The sequence below is a fragment of the Hyla sarda genome, chromosome 7 (genome assembly GCF_029499605.1).
Source record: "Hyla sarda isolate aHylSar1 chromosome 7, aHylSar1.hap1, whole genome shotgun sequence".
In the NCBI taxonomy this organism is placed as follows: domain Eukaryota; kingdom Metazoa; phylum Chordata; class Amphibia; order Anura; family Hylidae; genus Hyla; species Hyla sarda.
Window position 1 is genome coordinate 158,129,120 of NC_079195.1, and position 27,756 is coordinate 158,156,875.

At 44.6% G+C, this 27,756-nt stretch overlaps 1 protein-coding gene and 1 long non-coding RNA gene across 5 annotated transcripts in view; one reads left to right on the plus strand and one right to left on the minus strand.

Annotated features, from left to right (window-relative positions):
• Nucleotides 1-1,489: 1,489 nt before the first annotated feature.
• On the minus strand, nucleotides 1,490-27,210 carry LOC130282650 (uncharacterized). Its single transcript, XR_008846476.1, has 2 exons — nucleotides 27,088-27,210; nucleotides 1,490-1,723 (listed from the first exon to the last, which is right to left on the minus strand). It is a non-coding gene; the product is annotated as an uncharacterized LOC130282650 (long non-coding RNA).
• The window catches only part of KDM2A (lysine demethylase 2A), a 703,602-nt gene continuing 702,950 nt past the window's right edge, over nucleotides 27,105-27,756 (plus strand). For 3 of the 4 annotated variants that reach the window (XM_056531111.1, XM_056531112.1, XM_056531113.1), the window contains exon 1: nucleotides 27,105-27,353. The gene's annotated coding sequence lies outside the window, so the exon portion shown is untranslated. The remainder of the gene's footprint in view (nucleotides 27,354-27,756) is intronic. The other variant, XM_056531117.1, reaches the window with a different exon arrangement.

Below are 27,756 nucleotides of genomic sequence, written 5' to 3' on the forward strand. Positions count from 1 at the left end.
TATATGAATGGACAGTACAGAGATCTTTCTAGTGATCTTTTTATACCTAGGCCGATAACCATGGCAAGGGGGCATCCTCTACGTCTAGAGGAAAGAAGGTTTCACCGTCATCACAGACATTCTTAACTGTAAGAGCAGTGAGACTATGGAACTCTCTGCCACATGATGTCTGACTCAATACACAAGGGGGCCCTGGATGTTTTTCCTGAAAAACATAATATTACATGTTGTGAATACTACATGGCTGTCCAGGCAGGATGGGATTGGTAGTTTTGCAACAGTAGCAGAGGCCAGTACGGCCTGCTACATTAATGTAGCAGAGAATGTTGTGCCCTGAGGTGCGCTAGTTAATTTATTAGGGGTATGTAGCTATCTATATAGATGGCTGTATATAGTGATCAAAAGTGCTTGGGCATGCTGGGAATTGTAGTCCATTCACTTTAAAACCTAAGCTACGTCCCTTCACTTTAATGATGTTAAAGAGGTACTCCGGCGCTAAGACATCTTATCCCCTATCCAAAGGATAGGGGATAAGATGCCTGATCGCGGGGGTCCCGCCACTGGGGACCCCCGTGATCTTTCACGTCGCACCCCGTTACAATCAGTCCCCGGAGCGTGTTCGCTCTGGGTCTGATTACTGGCGATCACGGGGACGGAGCATAGTGACGTCACGGCTTCGCCCTGTGTGACGTCACGCTCCGCCCCCTCAATGCAAGCCTATGGGAGGGGGCGTGACAGCTGTCATGCCCCTCCAATAGACTTGCATTGAGGGGCGGAGTGTGATGTCACACGGGGGCGGAGCCATGACATCACTATGCTACGTCCTCGTGGTCGAGATGGACTCAGCCCGAGGACCTCCAGCGGTTCCGGAAGCAGTTAAAGGTGGGTGCTGCATGGTAGATCCCGGGGGTCCCCAGCAGCGGGACCCATTCTATCTGACATCTTATCCCCTATCCTTTGGATAAGATGTCTAGGGGCGGAGTACCCCTTTAAACAATGCCACACTAAGCTAACTACGCTGCTACACTTAGCTAGCTGCGCTTGTCTCCCTCCCACTATGCCAACTACGCTCTCGAAGTCCGTAGTAAACTGAGCATGCGCTCGCAATTTTATATGGACTCGCTGGCCCTTACACTAACTGAGGAGTCTGTAGTGACATGTGCATGCATTTGCGTTGCTCTACGGACTCCCAGAAAACTTTACATCTCCAGAGGTGGTAGAGGGCAGATGCGGGCACAACTGGGGGGATGTGTCTCCCCCAGGTTCATTCTCCCATGGCTGCATTGATGGGTCTGTGTAACCCAGCAATGCAGCAAATAGTTCAGTGGAAGAGGGGCCCGGTCGCAATGGCAAACCTTGTGACCTCTATAGCTACACCACTAATGTTTTAACACCTTTGTTTTTGAGGCAAATTGTAGCTCTGTAATAGATCTGCCCCCTTCCTGATTAGTTCTATCGGAAGCGTTGGTAGAAAGTACAACACAAGCTGTCAGTTGTATGATACTTTCTTTATTAACCAGAAAAAAAGATGCACAAGGTTTATATAGATGATAGTGACATCTGCAAAAGGGGTTGTGTAAATTAGGTATTAAAAACACTTAATTGGTTAAATCTCCTTCTGCGTACTTTTCTAGATAGTAGCATTTCTTATCTCTGCTACATTCCAGCGCCATCTTCGATGCTCGATGGGAGGGGGAAGAGCAGTTTAGTTCAGCAAGGATCTCTGTATACAGTTTAGGAAAAAATAGACATTTTAATATTAGTATTTATATGTTAGTAGTCTATATAAATCCACTACAATATAAGTATCTATGTTATTACATACTAATCCACCACAGCTCCATATGATAAATACTGGTAAATACTATGCCCTCTGGCGGCAAAGATGGGAATGCTTCCATTCCCACCGATAGGTTAATCCTTTGGTAGTTGGGGACAACGGCACTCTCACGTGAGTCCTTAAATGTCTGCGACTGTAACCTCATGACCAGAAGCGGATTCCCCAGTCACCATTAAGTATTCGAGCAACAAGTTCTCCATGCATCCTTGACAATGTAATGGAGTTTTCTGCACTTTATAGACAATGCACATGTAACTAATGTACAGTAGACTTCTTAACAGGTGAGGAAATGTTTTTCATGTGATTCGACTAATTTTAGGGTCTGGCCAATTATAACATCCTTTTCCTGCAGCCTCTGCAAAGGGTGCACAGACGTGCTCCCCTCCCTTTTCTTTTTAATTTTTTTACCTCCCAGGTAGCCGCTGTCATTGGAGTTCATACCATATTTGCTGCCTGGTCTTGACCTCTACCTGGGAGAAGAGAGAGATGTCATGTCAGTGATGACTTACGACGTAGTCCTGCCAGGTCGGCCGGCAGAGAAAAGGGCCAGGGAGATGCTGCCAATAGTCTGTCTCATCCTTTGTCTGCACCGCTGTGTATCTGAACTCCTGTGCTGCTGGTGAATGTTTCATGCAGGGCCAGGCCTCTTGCTGCAACCACTTACCAGAGCCACAATATAGGTAACCTAGGATGTCCACAGAACAGCTACCTACACCCCCTCCACCTACCTAGTACCTACTTCACCCCCACCTGCCTACCTCTCCCCCACCTTACCACCCCTCAAACTTTTACTATCAAACTATCACATGCAATCTTTAGATTGCATACACTGAACAATGCTATGCGATAACATAGAATTGATCAGTGTTATCTGTGCTCCACTGCTTTAACCTCCTGAGACTTACTAGAGCATCAAGGGACAGATCGTAAAAGCCCTGCTATCCCCTCAGCTGTTCTGGAGGCTGCGATTTCACCGCGGGAGTCCTGAACTGCCCGCTGAGCTAGCCTGGATGTGTTTTCTCCTGTTTTAGATGCCACAATCAAGTTTGATTGCGGCGTCAAAAGGGTTAATACAGGACATCAGCCCGATTAGTGATGTCCGGTATCAGCCTCAGGTCCTGGTTGCTGATAGCAACCGGAACCCACCGGGTATGAAGCGCGCTCATAACGGGGTACTTCAGGTTAGGAAAATGTATCCCTTATCCAAGAAATATGGGATACATTTTCCTAATTTGCAGTACCCCTTAAGGCCTAACCCCTTAAGTAGATGTGTCATCCAGATCTTTTTTTAGCCATGATGCCCTGGCTAAAATGATATATAACAACAAACTGGGCTTATCTGCATTGCTCTTTTAGTGGGTGTCCTGGCATCGCCACTCCAGTCCTCCACTTCTGTCTTCTTCCCGGTTGCCCATGGTCAATGAATTAAACTGCAGCTCAACTAATCGTCGGCCTAAGCTGAGCGGCAGTGTGACGCATTGAGCCCTGGCACTGGTCTTCTTGGCGTCTACTTGGTGCTGAGACTCAATGCATCACATTGTCGCTCAACTTATCACCAGACTTGGTGGGATCTCACTGCGCCCAGGGATTAGCTGTGACTTGTTGACCAGGGGAAACCAAAAAGACAGCAGTGGAGGACTGGAGCGGTGATACCGGAGCACCAAGGAAGCTGCGGCAGGTGAGTGCCGTCTGTTGTTTTAGATGCTGGCAGCCTGGGCATAATGGAAGAAAAGTTTTTTTGTGCCACCATTAGCACTTTATAATTAAATCACTCATTATACCACAAAATCTACAGTGAAACAAAAATAAAATTATTTGAAGGGCGAAGTAAAAATAAAAATGCCATTTTGTAAGTTTTTGGGGCTTCCCTTTCTACGCAATGCACTCCAGGCCCAAATCATGCTGCAGCTCAGGAAGAGGATTGCACCTGGGGACCGGAGCAGGGCACAGCGGGAGCACTGGAGGTATGTACTGTCAGGATCCGGGCTGGCGGATGGTGAGGACACTGGAGGTGGATCCTCTGTGCCAGAGAGGTGATGGCGTGGGCCGTACCAGGGGAACAGATTCTAAGGGGTTACTGGTATTCACCAGAGCCCGCCGCAAAGCGTTCCACCCGGTAGCAACTCAACCCCTCTGGCAGCTGAGATGACGCGGTACAAAAGGACAAGGCAAGGCAAGGTCAGACGTAGCAGAAGGTCAGGGCAGGCGGCAAGGTTCATAGTCAGGGGCAACAGCAAAGGTTCTGGAAACACAGGCAAAGGACACACTGGAAACGCTTTCTCTAGGCACTAGGCAACAAGATCCGGCAAGGAGAGGAAGGGGAAGTGGGTTTATATGGAAATGGCAGTGATTAAACTTGATTGGGCCAGGCACCAATTAGTGGTGCACTGGCCCTTTAAATTTCAGAGAGCCGGCACATGCGTGCCCTAGAGAGCGGGGCCGCGCATGCCGGAATGGGACAGAGGAAGGACGGGGCAGGTGAGAAGTGATATGGGATGCAATCCGTGAGCGGGCACGACCCGTCCCGTGGATCGCATCCCCTCCGGTGACAGGGTAACAGCGCTCTCGGTCAGCAGCGCCGACCGGAGCGCTGCAAGCAAAGTGATGCTGCGAGCGCTCCGGGGAGGCAGCGGGACCCGGAGCGCTCGGCGTTACAGTACCCCCCCCCCTTGGGTCTCCCCTTCTTTTTGGAACCCAGAAATTTACGAATGAGTTCCTTGTCAAGGATATTGGCCTCGGGTTCCCAAGACCTCTCTTCGGGGCCACAATTCTCCCATCGATAAGAACAAATATTTTACCTCAGATAAACTTGGAGGCGAGGATCTCTTTCACAGAGAAGACATCAGAGGATCCAGAGACAGGAGCAGGAACAGTGACCTTGGGAGAATAGCGGTTAAGAACAACAGGTTTGAGTAGAGAAACATGGAAAGAGATAGGAATACGGAGAGAGGGGGGAAGATGAAGTTGGTAAGAGACAGGGTTGATTTGTTTTTTGACATTGAAAGGGCCTAAAAATCGGGGCCCCAACTTGTAGCAGAAAGCCATACCTTGTCACCAGGGGAAAATACTGGAGTAACCCTTCTATTTTTGTCAGCATGTCTCCTCATTCGAGATGAGGCCAATAGAAGCGACTTTTGAGTCTCACGCCAGATTGAAGAAAAATATTGCGTCAATTCATCCACAGCAGGAACCCCAGAGGAAGTGGGGATGGGGAGGGGGAGAAGCGGGTGATGGCCGTACACCACAAAAAATGGGGATTTGGAAGAAGACTCAGAATTTTTAAAATTGTACGAAAATTCAGCCCAGGACAGGAGGTCCACCAAATCATCTTGGCGAGAGGAGACAAAATGTCGCAGGTAGTCACCAAGTATCTGATTTACTCTCTTCACTTGACCGTTGGATTGAGGGTGGTAAGCAGAAGAAAAATTTAGTTTGATTTTTAATTGAGTGCAGAGTGTGAAACAAATTGGACGCCTCTGTCTGAGACGATGTGCGTGGAAAGCCAGTGGAAGCGAAAAATATGAAGAAAAAAATGTTTCCTCAATTGCGGCGCAGAAGGAACAAAATAAGCCATTTTAGAAAAACGATCAACGACCACCCAGATGACTGTATTATTGCGGGATGGTGGCAGATCGGTGAAGAAGTCCATAGCAATATGGGACCATGGCTGTTCAGGAATAGGTAAAGGAAGGAGGAGACCTGCCAGCTTCTGGTGTGGAGTCTTGTCACGGGCACAGGTTGTACAAGCCAGAACGAAATCAGTCACATCCCTCTCCAAGGAAGGCCACCAATTGTGTCTAGAAATCAACTGCACGACTTATTGACACCAGCATGTCCGGCAAGAAGAGAAGAGTGACCCCATTTAAGAATTTTGAGGCGAAGGCGTGGAGGTACAAAGGTCTTCCCTGGATGAACTTGCACAAGAGTGGTTGGAGCGGAGGAGATGAGACACTCAGGAGGGATGATGTGCTGTGGAGGGGCTTCAGATTCGGAGACATCGGTGGAATGTGATCAGCCCTGATGTTCTTGTCGGCTGGCCGAAAATTTATTTCAAAATTAAAGCGAGCAAAAAACAATGTCCATCTAGCTTGGCGAGGATTTAACCGCTGGGCAGTCTGGAGATACAATTAATTTTTATGATCTGTGAAAATGATGATGGGATGCAGGGAGCCCTCCAAAAGATGTCTCCACTCTTCAAGTGCCAATTTAATGGCTAAAAGTTCATGATCTCCAATCGAATAATTTTTTTTCTGCAGGAGAGAAAGTCTTGGAGAAAAAACCGCAAGTGTGATTTTTTCCAGTAGCGGTTTTTTGAGTTAAAACGGCATCGGCGCCGACAGAAGAAGCGTCCACTTCGACGATAAAAGGCTTCGAGGGATCAGGCCTGGACAGAACAGGTGCAGAAGCGAAGGCAGCCTTGAGAAGGTTAAAGGCCTCCTCAGACATTGGTGGCCAGGACCTCGGGTTTGCGTCTTTCTTGGTCAATGCTACAATAGGTGCAACGATGGTGGAGAAGTGGGGAATAAATTGACGATAGTAGTTAACGAACCCGAGGAAACGTTGGATAGCTTGCAGACCAGAGGGGCGTGGCCAATCCAGGACCGCAGAAAGCTTGTCAGGGTCCATTTGAAGGCCTTGGCTGGACACTATGTAACCCAGGAAAGGTAGACTGCTACGTTCAAAGAGACATTTTTCAATCTTAGCATAGAGATGATTTTTGCGTAGGCGCTGTAACACCTGACAGACATGGAGGCGATGTTCCTCTGAGTTGGAAGAAAAAATAAGAATATCATCCAGATAGACTACTACACAGGTATAGAGCATGTCACGAAAAATCTCATTGACAAAGTCTTGGAAGACTGCAGGGGCATTGCAAAGGCCAAAAGGCATGACAAGATATTCAAAGTGTCCGTCATGGGTGTTGAATGCAGTCTTCCACTCGTCTCCTTCACGTATTCGGATGAGATTATAAGCCCCTCTTAGATCAAGTTTGGTGAAAATGTTTGCTCCCCGCAGACGGTCAAATAATTCAGAGATAAGGGGGATTGGATAACGGTTTCTAACTGTAATTTTATTTAGACCGCGGTAATCGATGCATGGACGTAGGGATCCATCTTTCTTAGCAACGAAAAAGAACCCTGCTCCAGCAGGAGAAGATTTTCTGATAAATCCTTTTTTTAGATTTTCTAGAACATACTTAGACATGGCTTGGGTCTCTGGGGCAGAGAGAGGATAAATCCTGCCACGAGATGGAGAAGTACCAGGAAGCAAGTCAATAGGGCAGTCAAAGGGTCTGTGTGGTGGTAAGACCTCGGCTTGCTTTTTACAAAAAACATTGAAAAAGTCCTGGTAGGCCTTAGGCAGGCCTGGCAGAGGTAAAGTCTTAAGACAACGCTTGTGACAGGTAGGACCCCAACTTCTAATGTCCCCAGAAGACCATTCAAGCGTAGGTGACTGGCGTTGGAGCCAAGGCAAGCCAAGTAGAACTTCAGAAGTACAGTTGGGAAGCACAAAAAATTCAATTTCCTCATGATGGAGAACACCTACATACATGCACAAGGGCTCTGTGCGATAGCGCACGGTACAGTCCAGATTCTGTCCGCTCACGGAGGAAATGAAGAGAGGCTTGTCAAGACGGGTCACGGGGATTTTGAATCTGTTGACTGATGAGGCCTCATTTAAATTTCCTGTTGAACCAGAGTCCAGAAAGGCCACGGCAGAAAAGGCAGTTTTAGCAGGCAAAGAAATCCGTACAGGAATAGTCAGGCGTGGAGAGGTTGAATCCACACCCAGTAACGCCTCTCCCACGTTTACTAGGTGCGTGCGTCTTCCCAGACGCAGAGGACGAAGAGAACAGTCCTTAAGGAAATGCTCAGAGCTCGCAAGTAAAGGCAAAGGTTCTCATTCCTACGACGAGTCCTCTCAAGTTGGGTCAGGCGAGACCGATCCACTTGCATAGCCTCCTTGGCGGAAGGCACAGTAACAGGTTGCAGCGGATGCTTAAAGAGAGGAGTTAGGCGGGGACATCGCCTGGTGTGAACAAGATCCTTTTCTTGGCATAGCTCCTGTCGCCTTTCTGAAAAACGCATGTCAATGCGGGTGGCCAAATTAATTAGTTCAGACAGGGTTGAGGGTATCTCTCGTGCGGCCAGAACATCTTTGACGTGGCTAGATAAACCTTTCTTGAAGGTCGCGCAGAGAGCCTCATTATTCCAGGCTAATTCTGAGGCAAGAGTCCAAAACTGAATGGCGTAATCACCCACAGTAGAGTTTCCTTGGACTAGGTTCAACAAAGCCGTCTTGGCTGAAGAAACCTGGGCTGGTTCCTTAAAGACAGAGTGTACTTCTGAAAAGAAGGTCTGGACTGAAGCGGTGGCAGGATCGTTGCGGTCCCAAAGCGTAGTGGCCCAAGACAATGCCTTTCCAGAGAGTAAGCTGACCACGAATGCCACCTTTGACCGTTCAGTAGGAAATTGGTCAGCCAACAGCTCCAAGTGCAGAGAACACTGGGTCAGGAAGCCACGGCACAACTTAGAGTCCCCGTCAAACTTGTCAAGAGAAAGACGGATTCTGGTGCTGGAAGCGGCAGCTTACAGTTGAGGAGCTGGCGGAGAAGATGGCTGTAGAGGCAGAAGTTGCTGAACCATTGCAGTCATTTGTGACAACTGATATCCTTGTTGGACTACCTGTTGAGACTGTTGGGCCACAACGGAGGTGAGGTCTTCAAGGCTTGGTAGAGGCACCTCAGCGGAATCCATGGCTGGATCTACTGTCAGGATCCGGGATGGCGGATGGTGAGGACACTGGAGGTGGATCCTCTGTGCCAGAGAGGTGATGGCGTGGGCTGTACCAGGGGAACGGAGTCTAAGGGGTTACTGGAATTCCCCAGAGCCCGCCGCAAAGCGGGATGGACTTGCTGCGGCAGGTAACCCCCAGGTAGTTCCACCCGGTAGCGACTCAACCCCTCTGGCAGCTGAGATAACTCGGTACAAAAGGACAAGGCAAGGTAAGGTCAGACGTAGCAGAAGGTCAGGGCAGGCGGTGAGGTTCGTAGTCAGGGGCAACAGCAAAGGTTCTGGAAACAGGCAAAGGACACACTGGAAACTCTTTCTCTAGGCACTAGGCAACAAGATCCGGCAAGGAGAGGAAGAGGAAGTGGGTTTATATGGAAATGGGAGTTATTAAACTTGATTGGGCCAGGAACCAATTAGTGGTGCACTGGCCCTTTAAATTTCAGAGAGCCGGTGCGCGCGCGCCCTAGAGGGAGGGGCCGCGCTCGCCGGAATGGGACAGACGAAGGAGGGGGCAGGTGAGAAGTGATATGGGTTGCAATCTGTGAGCGGGCAAGTCCCGTCCCGCGGATTGCATCCCCTCCGGTGACAGGGTAGCAGCGCTCTCGGTCAGCAGCGCCGACCGGAGCACTGCAAGCAGAGTGATGCCGAGCGCTCCGGGTCCCGCTGCCTCCCCGTAGCGCTCGGCGTTACATGTACAGGTTTTTCTTTTTTCTGTAGTATGGACATTCTTCTAATGCCTCCCTGTTACATCCTTATCCTGTATTATACTCCCAGGGCTGTATTCACTATTCAGCTGGTGGGGTCACTGTGTACATACATTACATTACTTATCCTGCACTGATCCTGAGTTATATCTTGTATTATACTTCAGAGCTGTACTCACTTTTCTGCTGATGAGGTCACTGGGGGACATTTATCATTAGGTGTCTATTGTAGACACATCTACCCCTTTACACTGCCCATCTAATTTACACACTTGCTCAAAATTTACAAAAGTTGCGCACATCCTTTGATGAATTTTTTCTCTACCGTGCACTCCTTCTCTACCTCACACTTCACAGAGCTGTGGCATTTTCCCACAGTACACTGCTCACATAGCTAGAAGTGCCGAAGCAGTAGTGTGTGCCAAAGAAAACTCTGCAAAATAGTAAAAGCATACATCTTTATAAAGTACAGAGAATGTCTGGGTTTAACCCCTTAAGGACTCAGCCCATTTGGGCCTTAAGGACTCAGACAATTTTATTTTTACTGTACACAAAAAGAATCCGAACTGACACCTTACTGTGCTTCCTGCCGTCATGGCTACATTGTGTCTACATATGATCCTAACATAATAGCGGCATACTCAAAATACTAAACAACCACACACAAAGGAAATGCTAAATACCGTTTAAATGTAATATCTTTATTAAATCAATGTAATATAAAAACATGAGACCAAAATAAAGCTGGAATGAATAAGGACCTCAAGAGCATAGGCCGAGCAACAGTACAGAGACACGGACACTATTGTAATAAATCTGGGAACAACTCTGTAGGAGTTGTATACAATGCACCTGCACAATAAGAAATTTGTCTTGTGTAGACACTGGGGACCCCGGCTGGGTAAATAATCCCTCCGGAAAAGAGACTCCCAGTGTGTTACTAACAGCTGGATCAAAGTGCAATAGCTATCCACAATAAAAGAATGTCACTGCATAAGGTGCTAATTAGGGCTTACCCATTCTAAAGTGCCGTGCTCCGCTCCCCAACGCCGTTTTGTTTCCTTTTTCAAGGGGCCGCTGCTAACTGATGTCTCCCCACTAGCCATTTATATACTGAAGGACCCGGAAGCTGTCTAATCAGGGCAAGGGGTCATTTCCTGGTGATCAAAATACATGATGCTATGTTTTATAACAAAAACAATATCAAGTGATACCCAAAGTGTTGTGCTGAAAAATACTAAAAACATGATAAATATATATGAAGCAGTGCAGACATGATTATAGTACTGAATTTTATATCTTAACAGTAATCAAAATACATGATGCTATGTTTTATAACAAAAACGATATCAAGTGATACCCAAAGTGTTGTGCTGAAAAATGCATTAAAAAAATAAAAAAATAAAAAAAACTATAAAAGGATTATAAATGTAAAAATATTGAATCTAAAGTGTATATAAATGAAAAACGTGAAATAATGTGACACATCGTAGAAAACAAAAAATGTTATTAGTGCAGTACATCACGGAACACTCAGGTGCCCAAAAATTCCAATAATCAAAAATGTATGGAAAAAACTTTCTAGTGTTATTGAGCTCTGGACTACTCATATTGCACAAAAGAGTAGATCATGATAGTGCATGTAAAAATATAAAGTTACCAATAGTTATGATATTGAAAATTACATTTACCATGGTATTAAAAATTTGTGAGTGCCCAATCCCCCCCCCCCAGTGACTATGCCACCCTTGAGTAACATAAATATCCCTTGAATTGTGGATTAGACCATGATATGATCAGAATACAAACAACCAATCCTGTTACAAAACATTACTATTACATAACAAGTGCTGATCCCTAGAAAGGAAATTTTTTAAAACTATATATAAATATGAGGTAAACAGAGTCTTATATTCCCTGATTCCCCTGAGAAAATACCGAAATTGTGATTTCATCCATAAAATATGTGTTTCATTAATAGGCCCAGTCCAATTTGCAGGGTATCTAGGTCTCCCAAAGGAGAAAAAAGTAGAAGATTAAAACTGTTAAAAAATGGAAAAAGAGACAAAAGTTAAAATCAGACTAATGGATAGATATGATTACCAAAATGTTAATTAACCCCTTCATGACCCAGCCCATTTTCACCTTCATGACCTGGGCATTTTTGGAAAATCTGACCACTGTCACTTTAAACATTAATAACTTTGGAATGCTTTTACTTATCATTCTGATTCCGAGATTGTTTTTTCGTGACATATTCTACTTTATGTTATTGGTAAAATTTCACTGATATTTGTATCCTTTCTTGGTAAAAAATCTAAAAATTTCATGAAAATTTTGAAAATTTAGCATTTTTCTAACTTTGAAAGTCTCTGCTTGAAAGGAAAATGGATATTCCAAATAAATTACATATTGATTCACATATACAATATGTCTACTTTGTGTTTGCATAAAAAAATTGACAAGTTTTTACTTTTGGAGACACCAGAGGGCTTCAAAGTTCCGCAGCAATTTTCCAATTTTTCTCAAGATTTTCAAAATCGTAATTTTTCAGGGCCCAGTTCAGGTTGAAAGTGGATTTTAAGGGTCTTCATATTAGAAATACCCCATAAATGACCCCATTATAAAAACTGCACCCCCCAAAGTATTCAAAATGACATTCAGTAAATGTTTTAACCCTTTAGGTGTTTCACAGGAATAGCAGCAAAATGAAGGAGAAAATTCTAAATCTTAATTTTTTACACTCGCATTTTCTTGTAGACCCAATTTTTGAATTTTTACAAGGGGTAAAAGGAGAGAAATCACCCTAAAATTTGTAACCAAATTTCTCTCGAGTAAGGAAATACCTCATATGCGTATGTAAAGTGTTCGGCGGGCGCAGTAGAGGGCTCAGAAGGGAAGGAGCGACAATGGGATTTTGGAGAGTGAGTTTTTCTGAAAGGGTTTTTGGGGGGCATGTCACATTTAGGAAGCCCCTATGGTGCCAGAACAGTGGACCCCCCCCACATGTGACCCCATTTTGGAAACTATACCCCTCATGGAATTTAATAAGGGGTGCAGTGAGTATTTACACCCCACTGGCGTTTGACAGATATTTGAAACAGTGGACTGTGCAAATCAAAAATTTTATTTTTCATTTTCACAGACCACTGTTCCAAAAATCTGTCATACACCAGTGGGGTGTAAATGCTCACTGCACCCCTTATTAAATTCCGTGAGGGGTGTAGTTTCCAAAATGGTGTCACATATGGATATTTATTGTTTTGCGTTTGTCAGAACCGCTGTAACAATCAGCCACCCCTGTGCAAATCACCTCAAATGTACATGGTGCACTCTCCCTTCTGGGCCTTGTTGTGCGCCCCCAGAGCACTTTGCGCCCACATATGGGGTATCTCCGTAGTCGGGAGAAATTGCGTTACAAATTTTGGGGGTCTTTTTTCCCTTTTACCTCTTGTGAAAATGAAAAGTATAGGGCAACACCAGCATGTCAGTGTAAAAAATTTATTTTTTTACACTAACATGCTGGTGTAGACCCCAACTTCACCTTTTCATAAGGGGTTAAAGAAGAAAAAGCCCCCCAAAATTTGTAAGGCAATTTCTCCCGAGTACGGCGATACCCCATATGTGTCCCAAAACTGTTGCCCTGAAATACGACAGGGCTCCAAAGTGAGAGAGCGCCATGCGCATTTGAGGCCTGAATTAGGGATTTGCATAGGGGTGGACATAGGGGTATTCTATGCCAATGATTCCCAAACAGGGTGCCTCCAGCTGTTGCAAAACTCCCAGCATGCCTGGACAGTCAATGGCTGTCCGGCAATACTGGGAGTTATTATTTTGCAACAGCTGGAGGCTCCGTTTTGGAAACAGTAGCGTACCAGATGTTTTTCATTTTTTGGGGGGAGGGGGGCTGTGTAGGGGTATGTGTATATGTAGTGTTTTTTACTTTTTATTTTAGGTTAGTGTCAGTGTAGTGTAGTGTTTTTAGGGTACAGTCACATGGGCAGAAGTTTGCCGCTGGAAGTTTGAGCTGCAGCGCAAAATTTGCGCCATCTCAAACTTGCAGCACTCACTGTAAACCTCCGCCCATGTGAGTGTACCCTGTACATTCACATTGGGGGGAGGGGGCAAACATCCAGCTGTTGCAAACTCCGAGCATGCCCTTTGGCTGTCCGTGCATGCTGGGAGTTGTAGTTTTGCAACAGCTGGAGGAACACTGGTTTGGAAACACTAAGTTAAGTAATAAACTTTCAAGTGTTTTGCAACCAAACTTAGTGTTTCCAAACCAGTGTGCCTTCAGCTGTTGCAAAACTACAACTCCCAGCATGCATGGTCTGTCAGTGCATGCTGGGAGTTATAGTTTTGCAACAATTGCAACAGCTGGAGGCACTGAGGTAGGAAACGGACAATGTTTCCCAACTAGTGTGCCTCCAGTTGTTGCAATACTACAACTCCCAGCATGCCCAGACTGCCCAGGCATGCTGGAAGTTGTAGTTCGGCAATATCTGAAGGATCAGATGTTGCCGAACTACAACTTCCAGCATGCTTGGGCAGTCTGGGCATGCTGGGAGTTGTAGTTTTGCAACATCTGGAGGTCCACAGTTTGGAGACCACTGTATAATGGTCTCCAATCTGTGCTCTTCCAGATGTTAGAGAACTACAACTCCCAGTATGCCTGGACAGACTGAGCATGCTGAGATTTGTAGTTTTGCAACATCTGGAAGAGCACAGATTGGAGACCATTATACAGTGGTCTCCAAACTGTGGGCCTCCAGATGTTGCAAAACTACAACTCCCAGCATGCCCAGAAAGCCAAAGGCTGTCTGGGCATGTTGGGAGTTGCAGTTTTGAAACTCTCAGAGGCAGCAGTGAGATCGCTTTACAGCGATCTCACTGCTGCCAATGAAGATGCCGCCCTGCTGCCGGAAACTCACCTCCGGGACGCAGCGCAGCCGGGACCGCATGGAGGACGCCGGGACCGCCGGGACCGCTCGGGACACCGCTCGGACGGGTAAGTGACGCCGGGGGACGGGTCAGGGACACTTAGCAGAGCGGTGTGTGTCCCGATCCCCGTGATCCGAACTCACACACCGCGCTGCTAAGTATTCTCATAGCGAAACGCTGCTATCAGCTAGTCAGATTTGACCAGCTGATAGCAGCGATCGCTGGGGGGGGTGGGGGATGAAACCCCCCGTGGTCGCACGGTAAGATGGCTGGCTATCAGTGATAGCCACCATCTTTCCGGGCGCTGCGGGATGCCGCGAGTAGCGGCAGTAATGTTCATGACGTACCTGTATGTCATGGGTCGGGAACACCTTGCCACCCATGACGTACAGGTATGTCATAGGTCGGGAAGGGGTTAAAGAAATGCTGCAAAGGACAATTGTTCGTTGAGACCCTTTGGTGTCATGGTCCCTAAACGCACAATCCATTGGGATTCTTTTTGTGCAAGATCTTTTTATTATTGCCCCCTCGAATTCCCATGTGGATCTTTTCTATTCCTCTGATTTTCAGACTGGAGGGATCACAGTTGTGAAACTCACTGAAATGTCTTGGTAAAGTTTTTAGTGTAAAGTGATCCTGTGCACTTTTTGCTGCCAACACATCTCGCACATGCTCCCTGACTCTCAGTTTTAAGGGACGAGAGGTTAACCCTATATAGATCTTAGAACAACTGCATGTTGCGTAATAAATTATGTTAGATGTAGAACATGAGATGTATTGGCGTATTGTATATTTGCGTGTACCATCTGCAGATTTGAATTTGTTCATTCTAAGGATGTTCTCACACCCCTACCCCTTAATTCCCTGGTTGAACTTGATGGACATATGTCTTTTTTCGACCGTACTAACTATGTAACTATGTAACTATGTAACTATGCAACACAGGCCCCACATGGGAAACATCCCGTTCTTGGGGCAGTGGAAGTAAGCGATGTTTGTACTTTAGCTACATAATGACTGCTTACTAAATGGTCCTTTAGATTTTTGCATCTCCTTGTCGTGAATGACGCCCTCTGTGGCATAATCTGTGAGAGAACAGGATCCGTTTTTAGAACTGCCCAATGTTTTTGTATGGCCCCTGTAACTGAGGCACTGAGGTTGTTGTTGGATAAGGTCCTTGCGGTTTCGATGTCTCGCTTTTAGGTACCCTCTCTTTATGGACCTATTACTGTACCCCCTTTGCTAAAATCTCTCTGTTAGATCCCTACTCTGTTTTTCAAAATTTTCCTCTGAGGAGCAAATTCTCCTCATTCGTAGGAACTGTCCTGTTGGAATGGCTCTGATGGTCGATGGAATGTGTGCAGATGAAGCATGTAGTAGATAATTTGTAGAAGTTTTCTTACGGAAAACGTCAGTTGACAACATGCCATCAGGCTGTTTAATAATCAAAATATCCAAAAACTCTACTTGTTGCTGACTATATATGTGTGTTAATCTTACGTTGATGTTATTACGATTTAAGGATATCATAAAAGATTCTAGCTCGGACACGGACGCCTGCCATATGAACAAATTCAAATCTGCAGATGGTACACGCGAATATACAATACGCCAATACATCTCGTGTTCTACATCTAACGTAATTTATTACGCAACATGCAGTTGTTCTAAGATCTATATAGGGTTAACCTCTCGTCCCTTAAAACTGAGAGTCAGGGACCATGTGCGAGATGTGTTTGCAGCAAAAAGTGCACAGGATCACTTTACACTAAAAACTTTACCAAGACATTTCAGTAAGTTCCACAACTGTGATCCCTCCAGTCTGAAAAACAGAGGAATAGAAAAGATCCACATGGGAATTTGAGAGGGCAATAATAAAAAGATCTTGGCACAAAAATAATCCCAATGGATTGTGCGTTTAGGGACCATGACACCAAAGGGTCTCAACGAACAATTGCAGCATTTCTTTAATTAACATTTTGGTAATCATATCTATCCATTCGTCTGATTTTAACTTTTGTCTCTTTTTCCATTTTTTAACAGTTTTAATCTTCTACTTTTTTCTCCTTTGGGAGACCTAGATACCCTGCACATTGGACCGGGCCTATTAATGAACCACATATTTTATGGATGAAATCCCAATTTCGGTATTTTCTCAGGGGAATCAGGGAATATAAGACTCTGTTTACCTCATATTTATATATAGTTTAAAAAAATGTCCTTTCTAGGGATCAACATTAATAGTAATGTTTTGTAACAGGATTGGTTGTTTGTATTCTGATCATATCATGGTCTAATCCACAATTCATGGGATATTTATGTTACTCAAGGGTGGCATAGTCACTGGGGGGGGGGATTGGGCACTCACAAATTTTTAATACCATGGTAAATGTAATTTTCAATATCATAACTATTGGTAACTTTATATTTTTACAAGCATTATCATGGTCTACTCTTTTGTGCAATATGAGAAGTCCAGAGCTCAATAACACTAGAAAGTTTTTTCCATACATTTTTGATTATTGGAATTTTTGGGCACCTGAGTGTTCCGTGATGTACTGCACTAATAAAATTTTTTGTTTTCTATGATATGTCACATTATTTCACATTTTTCATTTACATACACTTTAGATTCAATATTTTTACATTTATAATCTTTTTATAGTTTTTTTTTTTTTTTTAAGCATTTTTCAGCACAACACTTTGAGTATCACTTGATATCGTTTTTGTTATAAAACATAGCATCATGTATTTTGATTACTGTTAAGATATAAAATTCAGTACTATAATCATGTCTGCACTGCTTCATATATATTTATCATGTTTTTAGTATTTTTCAGCACAACACTTTGGGTATCACTTGATATTGTTTTTGTTATAAAACATAGCATCATGTATTTTGATCACTGTTAAGATATAAAATTTAATACTACAATCATGTTTGCACTGTTTTAGATATATTTATCATGTGTTGTATAGTTATATGTTAGCAGAGTTTATGTAATTAATATTGATCTGATATATTGCTAATATCATGTACATGTGTTCCATTGTATGTAACAAAGTTTTTGTGTTTCATCCATGGGTGATGATTCAGACATACTATACATATCTGGTATTGCTTTTGTAGATTATAACAACATGGAATTACTACTGCATAAACCTTTGAGAAATTCTGAGAACAACACTGTGATTCATTTGTAGTTAATCAACCTTATTTATGCTGTCATAGCAGGTCAGGGGTTCAGGTGCGCCGGCGCAGCGTCTGTTGCCTAGCTACCCTGTCCCGTCCGGCTCGGAACCCGGATGCGCATGCCCGGCAAATGCTATTGCCGGTCCTGCGTACTGGGGCGAAGATGCCGGAAGTGGGGCACCATCGCGGGCCCGGACGCTGCGACGGCACCAGGAAATTACCCCTTGCCCTGATTAGACAGCTTCCGGGTCCTTCAGTATATAAGTGGCTACTGGGGAGACATCAGTTAGCAGCAGCCCCTTGAAAAAGGAAACGAAACGGCGTTGGGGAGCGGAGCACGGCACTTTAGAATGGGTAAGCCCTAATTAGCACCTTATGCACTGACATTCTTTTGTTTGTGAATAGCTATTGCACTTTGATCCAGCTGTTAGTAACACACTGGGAGTCTCTTTTCCGGAGGGATTATTTACCCAGCTGGGGTCCCCAGTGTCTACACAGGACAAATTTCTTATTGTGCAGGTGCATTGTATACAACTCCTACAGAGTTGTTCCCAGATTATTACAATAGGGTCCGTGTCTCTGTACTGTTGCTCGGCCTATGCTCTTGAGGTCCTTATTCATTCCAGCTTTAATTTGGTCTCATGTTTTTATATTACATTGATTTAATAAAGAATTTTATTTTTACGTTTTCGTTTTTTCCTCCTCGCCTTCAAAAAAATCATAGGAGTAAGCAGCTTCAAAGGAGACGCCGGAGTCTCCTTTGAAGCTGCTTACTCCTATACTTATCCTTGGGCCGGAGGGCTGCGGACACCTTATACTATGTGCTAACCATTGTTGTGTATGTGCTTACACAACTTTTCCAGGTGAGCAGCTTACATGCCTTTGTAAATACTTCATTATCCTCTTTTATTACACCACGGAGCGCTGCTTCCTGTTTTTTCCAGATATTCAAAAAAATCATAACTCTTTTATATTTTCATCCAGAGACTAGTATGAGGGCTTGTTTTTTTCGTGACCAGTTGTCCGTTGTAATGCCATCACTCACTTTACCATAAAATGTATGGCGCAACCAAAAAATACTATTTGTGTGGGTAAATTAAAAAGAAAACCGCAATTTTGCTCATTTTGGAAGGTTTCATTTTCACGCCATACAATTTACGGTAAAAATGACATGTTCTTTATTCTTTGGGTGCATACGATTAAAATGATACCCATGATAACATACTTTTCTTTTACTGTTGCGCTTAAAAAAAACGCAAACTGTTTAACCAAATTAGTACTTTTAAAATCCCCCTATTTTGAAGAACTATAACTTTTTCATTTTTCCGTACAAGCGGCGGATGAGGGCAAATTTTTTGCACCGTGATCTGTACTTTTTATTTATACTATATTTGCTTATATAAAACTTTGAATACCTTTTTATAAAAATTTTTGGGAATAAAATGTTATAAAAAAGCAGCTATTTTGGACTTTTTTTTTGGGACGTTTACGCCGTTCACCGTATGGTATCATTAGCATTTTATTTTAATAGTTGGGATATTTACGCATGCGGCTATACCAAATATGTATATAAATGTCACGCACCTGGATGCGGGCGGTATGGGACCGTATCGGGGAGCGGAGTCTAAGGTGCCGCTGGTCTTCGCCAAAGCCCCCCGCAAAGCAGGATGGATTTGCTGTGGCAGGCGACACCCAGGTCGCTAACCCCAATACGGCTCGACCACACAGGTAACTGGGCAAGGCGAGGTACAGGAGGATGAGACAGAGGCGTAGTAAGGTAGCAGAAGGTCAAGGCAGGCGGCAAAGGTTCGTAGTCAATAAACGTAGCGGAAAGGTCTGGGTACACAGGTATTGCAAACAGGCAATAGGGTACGCTTTATCTCAGGCAAATGGCACTGAAGATCCGGCAGGGGGGTGTGGGTGGTGCAACAACTTTATAATATGCTGTTCTGGTGCATTACTAATTATGGGCATACTGGCCCTTTAAATCTCAGAGCACCAGCGCGCGCGCCCTCCGCCGGGAGCAAAGACAGTGCGCTCGTGGCCGCCAGTTGCGGCCGGAGCGCAGGTAGTAACAATAAAATATTTTTTTTTAAACGTTTTGGGGGTGAAATAGGGAAAATGGGACAATTTACGTTTTTATCAATTTACGTTTTATAGCAATCATTCGATTGCAAATACTGTTCAGTGCTATGCAAAGGACATAGCACTGATCAGTATTATCGGTCATCTTTTGCTCTGGTCTGCTCAATCGCAGACCAGAGCAGAAGACCCATGGAAGGCAGCGGAGGCAGGTGAGGGGACCTCCGGCTGCCATGCTGGATGATTGGATCGCCGCGGCAGCGCTGAGGGCGATCCGATCATCCATTCAAAGTACCGCGATGCTGCAGATGCCGTGATCTGTATTGATCACGGCATCTGAGGGGTATATGGCGGACATCCGCGCGATTGCGGATGTCCGCCAATACAAGTGGGTCCCTGGCTGCTATCAGCAGCCGGGACCTGCTGCGTATGATGAGAGCATCGCTCCGATGCTTGCGGTTATGCATAGGACGTAAATGTACGTCCTGGTGCGCTAAGTACCAGCTCACCAGTACGTACATTTATATGTCACTATACTGACAAGACTCCCTGCTCCTATAGCCCCTTTGGGCAGTATACAGTATATACAGCTATCTATAGATAGCTGTATATAGTGTATACAGAAAAGGAGATCCCCTTACCTCCCTTGTTTCTGTCACTGCCGGTCCGTGTAGCTCCACCCCCTAATGATGACATCATTAGGGGTGGAGCTACAGACATATTCAGGCTAGTCTGAAACTCTGTTCACATTGTCCGTTTTGGATAATGGGAACAGACTCTTCTGCCAGTGTCTACCCAGATAGGGAGACTCCAGTAGTTGCTAAACTACAACTCCCAGCATGCCCAGACAGCCAAAGGCTGTCTGGGCATGCTGGGAGTTGTAGTTTTGCACCAATTGGAGGCTCACTGTTTAGGTAGACATTGCATTATGGGCGCTCTCCCCTGCAGAGAGTGCAAGAAATGTCCTAACCAATTTTTTTGTGTTTGTTTTTTTCTTCTCATTTCAGATCCGTGTATGCAGAGGATTACTGCGGATTCGATTACTGCGGATTATTTTTTTTAAATAAAATATTTTTTTCAATGTGTTGTGTCTTTTTTTAATTGAATATTCAGGCTTCGTTATGGAGGCTAATAGACGGAATCCATCACTAAACCGGGGCTTAGCGTTAGCCCCAAAAACAGCTAGCACTAACCCCCAATTATTACCCTGGTACGCACCGCCACAGGGGTGCCGGGAAGAGTGTCAAAAATGGTGCTCCTGGGCCTAGGCGGTAACAGGCTGGCGTTATTTAGGCTGGGGTGGGCCAGTAACAATGGTCCTCGCCCACCCTGGTAACATCAGGCTGTTGCTGCTTTGTTGGTATCGTGCTGATACTGAATATACAGGGAACCCTATGCGTTTTTTTTTCATAAATAAAAAAAATAAATAAAAAAACGCATAGGGTTCCCCCTATTTTCAGTATCAGCCAGATACCAACCAAGCAGCAACAGCCTGACGTTACCAGGGTGGGCAAGGACCATTGTTATTGGCCCTCCACAGCCTAAATAACGCCAGCCTGTTACCGCCTAGGCCCAGAAGCGCCACTTTTGACGCTCCGGGCCTGTTGGTACCGGCTCTTCCTGGCACTCCTGTGGGTGTAATTAGGGGTTAGCGCTAGCTGTTTTTGGGGCTAACGCTAAGCCCTGACTTAGTAATGGATGCTGTATATTTGACAGCCTCCATAACTAATCCTGAATATTCAATAAAACACAACACACTGGAAAAATTATTTTATTTTAAAAAATACTCCCCCACAGCCCTCGTTAACCATTTTATTAAAATATAAAAAATCCTGTTCATCCGTGGTAATCCATTGAATCCGTCGTAATCCTCTGCATACACGGATCTGAAACAAAAAGAAAGAAAAAAACACAAAATATGGGTTAGGACATTTTTTGCGCTCTCTGCAGGGGAAAGCGCCCATAATGCAATGTCGACCTAAACAGTGAGCCTCCAATAGGTGCAAAACTACAATTCCCAGCATGCCCAGACAGGCTTTGGCTGTCTGGGCATGCTGGGAGTTGTAGTTTAGCAACAGCTGGAGTCTCCCTGTCTGGGTAGACACTGGCAGAAGAGTCTGTTCCCATTATCCAATACGGACATTGTTAACAGAGCCTTATACCCTTGCCAGCCTGGATCGCGTATGTAGCTCCGCCCCTAATGACGTGAGCACTAGGGGCGGAGCTACACAGACATGCGGGAACTGGATGGAGGTAAGGGGACTTCTCCATCTTCTGTATACACTATATACAGCTATCTATAGATGTATAGTGTATACCGCCCAAAGGGTTAACCTACACTGTCCAGCAGTGTAAGTTAACTCTTTCCTTGCTGGGCTTGCGCATAGCGCACAGCTCAGCAAGGGGTTAAGTGAGCCAGCAATGTGTATACTGTATACACATTGCAGGCTCACTGTAAGTTCTTGCTGGGCAGTATGTATACGATGTATATATACTGCTCAGGATCAGCTGTTCTCCCGGCTCTGTAGCCTTGAGAACAGCTGATCCCGACAGTCACTTCAGGAGGATCGCAACGGGTGTCAGGGGGAGTGACATCCGCTGTGATCTGTCCCTTACTGCAGGTAATCCGACTCCCAACATGGAGTACACTCTGCTCCATGCTGCGAGCTGTAGTACCTGCATTAATAGACAGATCGCAGTGTCACTCCTCCTGACACCCTTTGCGATCCTCCTGTATAATGTATAGATACCTGGTCCCCTGCACGGCCGTATATATACACATATTCCTATTTCCCACAGAGTTGTGATTGGCTGGAACCATCTGACCAATCACAGCTCTCTGAGGGAAATATGAATAGGTGTATATATACGGCAGTGCAAGGGGACCATAGAAGAGGGGCCGCTGCATCTATACATTACATAGTTACATAGTTAGTACGGTCGAAAAAAGACATATGTCCATCAAGTTCAACCAGGGAATTAAGGGGTAGGGGTGTGGCACGATATTGGGGAAGGGATGGGATTTTATATTTCTTCATAAGCATTAATGTTATTTTGTTCCAGGAATGTATCTAATCCTGTTTTAAAGCTGTTAATTTTTCCTGCTGTGACCAGTTCCTGAAGTAGACTGTTCCATAAGTTCACAGTTCTCACGGTAAAGAAGGCGTGTCGCCCCTTGAGACTAAACTTTTTCTTCTCCAGACGGAGGTAGTGCCCCCTCGTCCTTTGGGGGGGTTTAACCTGGAACAGTTTTTCTCCATATTTTTTGTATGGGCCATTAATATACTTATATACGTTTATCATATCCCCCCTTAAACGTCTCTTCTCAAGACTAAACAATTGTAACTCCTTTAATCGCTCCTCATAGCTAAGATGTTCCATGCCCCATATTAGTTTAGTCGCGCGTCTCTGCACCCTTTCCAGCTCCACAGTGTCCCTTTTATGTACAGGCGACCAAAACTGAACAGCATATTCCAGGTGAGGCCGTACCAATGCTTTATAGTGGGGGAGTATTATGTCCCTGTCCCTTGAGTCCATGCCTCTTTTGATACATGACAATATCCTGCTGGCTTTGGAAGCAGCAGCCTGACATTGCATGCTATTCTGTAGTCTGTGATTAACAAGTACACCCAGATCCTTCTCTACCAGTGACTGTGCCAGTTTAATCCCCCCTAAGACATACGACGCATGCAGGTTATTAGTACCCAGATGTATAACTTTACATTTATCCACATTGAACCTCATTTGCCAAGTGGATGCCCAGACACTTAGTCTATCCAAGTCATCTTGTAACCTATACACATCCTCTATAGACTGTACCGTGCTACAAAGCTTATATAAATGATGGGAGATGCACAGTGTTCAAACCCTTATAAGGGTTAGTGGGTGCCCATCCTCAAGCTTGACCAAGGCAAACGTATCAAATAGAAGAAATGGAAGACGGCACTCCGGTATTGGTGTCCAAATTCAGAGAAGGTGGTTTATTGATCCCAATACATCCCAATTGCATCATTCTGTATGTATTGGGATCAATAAACCACCTTCTTTGAATTTGGACACCAATACCGGAGTGCCATCTTCCATTTCTTCTATGTGCTACAAAGCTTGGTGTCATCTGCAAAGATGGAAAGAGAGCTGTTAATACCATCCTCTATATCATTGAGAAATAAATTAAACAACAGCGGGCCCAGTACAGAACCTTGGGGTACACCACTAATTACCGGGGACCGATCAGAGTACGAATCATTGACCACCACTCTCTGGGTACGATCCATGAGCCAGTGTTCAATCCAGTTACAAACTAAAATTTCCAAACCCAAAGACCTTAACTTACCTGTCAGAAACACTATATCCACAGCCATTCCTCTGTCAAGGCTTCTACTCACCTCTTCATAAAAGCAAATTAGATTGGTTTGACAACTTCTATCCTTAGTAAACCCATGCTGGTTATCACTTATAATACAATTATCCCCTATGTATTCCTGTATGTAATCCCTTATAAGTCCTTCAAACAATTTACCCACAATGCACGTTAAACTTACCGGTCTATAGTTTCCTGGGGAAGACCTAGAGCCCTTTTTGAAGATTGGCACCACATTCGCCTTGCGCCAGTCCCTTGGCACAATACCAGACACCAGAGAATCTCTAAATATCATGAACAGGGGTACAGATATTACTGAACTTACCTAAGAACTTTTGGGTGCAATCCATCTGGCCCTGGAGATTTGCTTACATTTATATTACTTAACTTACCTTGTACCATCTCTACATTAAGCCAGTTCAGTACATTACATGATGTGTTACCAGCACTGACCTGGCCAATGTCAGCTCCTTTTTCCATAGTGTATACAGAACTAAAGAACCCATTCAGTAGCTCCGCCTTCTCTTGATCGCCCGTGACAACCTCCCCATTATCATTATTAAGGGGTTATACAGGAGGATCGCAACGGACCCCGGCGATCTGTCAATTAGTACAGGTAACTACTACTCCTATCATGGAACATTGTGTTCCATGCTGGGAGTAGTAGTACTACCTAAAAAATGTAAACAAAATAAAAAGTGAAACACACACACACACTACATTTTCATTATTGTCGGCTCCATTTTTAGTGCCCTACCCGCCCACATAAATTTATCCCTGTTTAAAAACTTATTAAAATTTTGTTATAAAAATGATAAATTTCGTTAAATACAGTTTTTTCCATCACTACTGTATCTATTTTCATATTATTTTTTAATGGTACCCTACTAAATTTTAATAAAAAAGGTATCTCCAACACTTCGCTAAAGTCCAAAAGAGAATAAAAACCGCCTGAAAAAACGCCAAATTTAAAACCCACATGGCGTTTTTCTTGGCGTTTTTTCACTCCCATTGACTTCTACGGGAGAAAAACGCCAAGATTTTCCCAAAAAAACGCCAAAGTCTCGACAAGAGGTCGTGTTTTAAAAACTGCCAAGGAGCCCAAAAACGCCAAAAGGATTAAAAAAACGCCAAACTGAAAAACGCCAAGTGGATTTGGCATTTTGCAGTTTACTATTGACTTGCAGCTAACATCGGGCAGCAGCGTTTTTTCACAAAAAAAACGCCATGCGGCAGAATGGGCGTTTTTATTGGCGTTTTTGTAAAAAAAAAAAAAAAAAAAACAAGTGGAAACCTAGCCTAACAGCCCTACCCTACCTCCTTCTCCTTCCCTGTGGTATTCTTAGGCCTCTTTCACACTATGAAATAGTTCCGTTTCTGAACTTCCGTCACAAGTTCCGTCACTATATCGGCGAAACCCGGCCGTTACAAACCTGGCCGTTACACTATATCAGCGAAACCCGGCCGTTTGTAACTGCCCGTTTGCACCCGTATATGCCCGTAATTAATTACGGGCGTTATACAGTGACGGGACATCGTGGCGGAAAAATTACTGCATGCAGTAATTTTTCCACCACGATGTCCCGTCACTGTATAACGCCCGTAATTAATTACGGGCATATACGGGTGGATGTTACCAGGGTGGATGAGGACCATTGTTACTGTCCCTCCCCAGCCTAAATAACGCCAGCCTGTTACCACCTAGGCCCAGGATCGCCATTTTTGATGCTCCGGGCCTGTTGCTACTGGCTCTTCCAGGCACCCCTGTGGCGGTGGGTACCGGGGTTATAATTGGAGGTTAGTCCCAGCTGTTTTGGGGGCTAACGTTAAGCCCCGGCTTAGTAATGGATTCTGTCTACAAGACGCCTTCCACTACTAAGCCTGAAAATTCAATTATAAAAAACCCAACACATTGAAAAAAAATTATTTTATTTAAAAAAACACTCTCCCGCAGCCCTCATGAACCCTTTTGACATTTAAAATAAAACGCTGTTCATCGTTGCAATCCACCAAATCTGACATAACCCTCCGCATTCACGTATCAAAATTTTTGAAGAAAAAAAAAAGTTAAAAACGCAAGTAAAAAACGCAAGAAAAACTGACAAAACACAGGAAAAAGCTGGGAGTTTTTCTGACGTTTTTTATGATGGACAAAAAACCTCAATGGAATCCTGGCCTCAGAGCAATAGAACAAAATCCCTATGTCCCCTTTTCCTGTGAGGTAGAGAAGGAGTGTACGGTAGAACGAGAGGGGGCGTTTCTATATTTGCACAAGATTTATCAAAGGAGTGCACAGCCTTAGTAAATTCTGAGCAAGAGTGTAAATTAGACAGCAGTGTAAAGGGATAGAACTGTGTCTACAATAGACAAATAATTATACATGTCCCCCACTGTGTACATACATTACATATCCTGTACTGATCCTGAGCTAAATCCTGTATTATACTCCAGAGTTGTACTCACTATTCTGCTGGTGAGGTCACTGGGGGAGATTTATCAAAACCTGTCCAGAGGAAAAGTTGCCCAGTTGCCCATAGCAACCTATCAGATAGCTTCTTTCATTTTGCAGAGGCCTTGTCAAAAATGAAAGAAACGATCTGATCGGTTGCTATGGGCAACACAGCAACTTTCCTCTGGACAAGTTTTTATAAATCTCCCCCACTGAGTACATACAATACTTAACCTGTACTGATTCGGAGTTAAATCCTGTATTATACTCCAGAGCTGTACTCACTATTCTGCTGGTAGGGTTAGACTGTGTACATACATTACATTACTTATCATGTACTGCTTTTAAGTTATAGCCTGCATTATACTCCAGAACCACTTTTTTAATTAATTTTTTGGGCTTGCCTCGGGCGCAAAAGGAGATAGCTACAGCTCTGTTTTCATGTGCATCGACAGTACATTGTCTCAGCAGTCGGCACGTTGGTTTACACTTCGGCGTCTATATCACGCCCCAGCCAATCGCTGCCCTCAGTCGCTGTGGTTGCTGTTACTTCAGCAAACCCTAATTTACTATTTGCATCTAGCCTGCTATTGGCTTTCCGCCTCAGATCTCTGGGAATGCCGTCGCCAACCACCAATCTGCGGGGACCTTACTGAGCTGCATCCAATCAGCTTTCAACTTTGTATCTGTCACTCCAATTAGTTATCCGAGCGTTGAACTCCACCTTACGCTAACCACCCGCCGGTCGCGTCACTTCTGGTTCTGTCCAAAATGGCGCCTGTGTCTTCCATCGGTCTGCTCCCTTTTGAGAATAGCTGAGGAAAAGACTTCCTGAGGAGGCAGCGTGACGTCAGCTGCGCGACACGGTGACGTCACTTGCACGAAGAGAAAGGGGAGGGGTCGTGAGTTCTCGAATTTTTTTTGACATCTCGGTCCGTTAACAACAAAAGCCTAAGAAGGAATGGAGCTGTACCGGATTTGACATGAGCGGTAAGTGCCATCGGAGCAGGCGTAGTACTGCTGGACATAACGTGGGGCGCTTGTGGCCGTAGCCTGGGGCGCTGTGTGATGTGGGGCAGCCTATTCTCATCAGGAGTTTACTGCTGGCTCCTTTTTGTAAGGGCAGGAATGAATCTCTAACTAAACAAAGCCGAGCCCTGTTTTGGGGGATCAGTGCATGACCGACTTCTCGTCCATGTCATAATTTCTGCTTTTCGATTAGATATGAGTGGGAATGATGTTTGGAAGGGAAACCCAGTGTTATAGTGTGTGTGTGTGTGTGTGTGTGTGTGTGTGTGTGTGTGTGTGAGATCCTTTGAACTCTACTTAAAGTGAGACTAACAGGCTATGGACCATCATAGTGTGGGCAAACAGCATTAAAGTAAGGGATCAC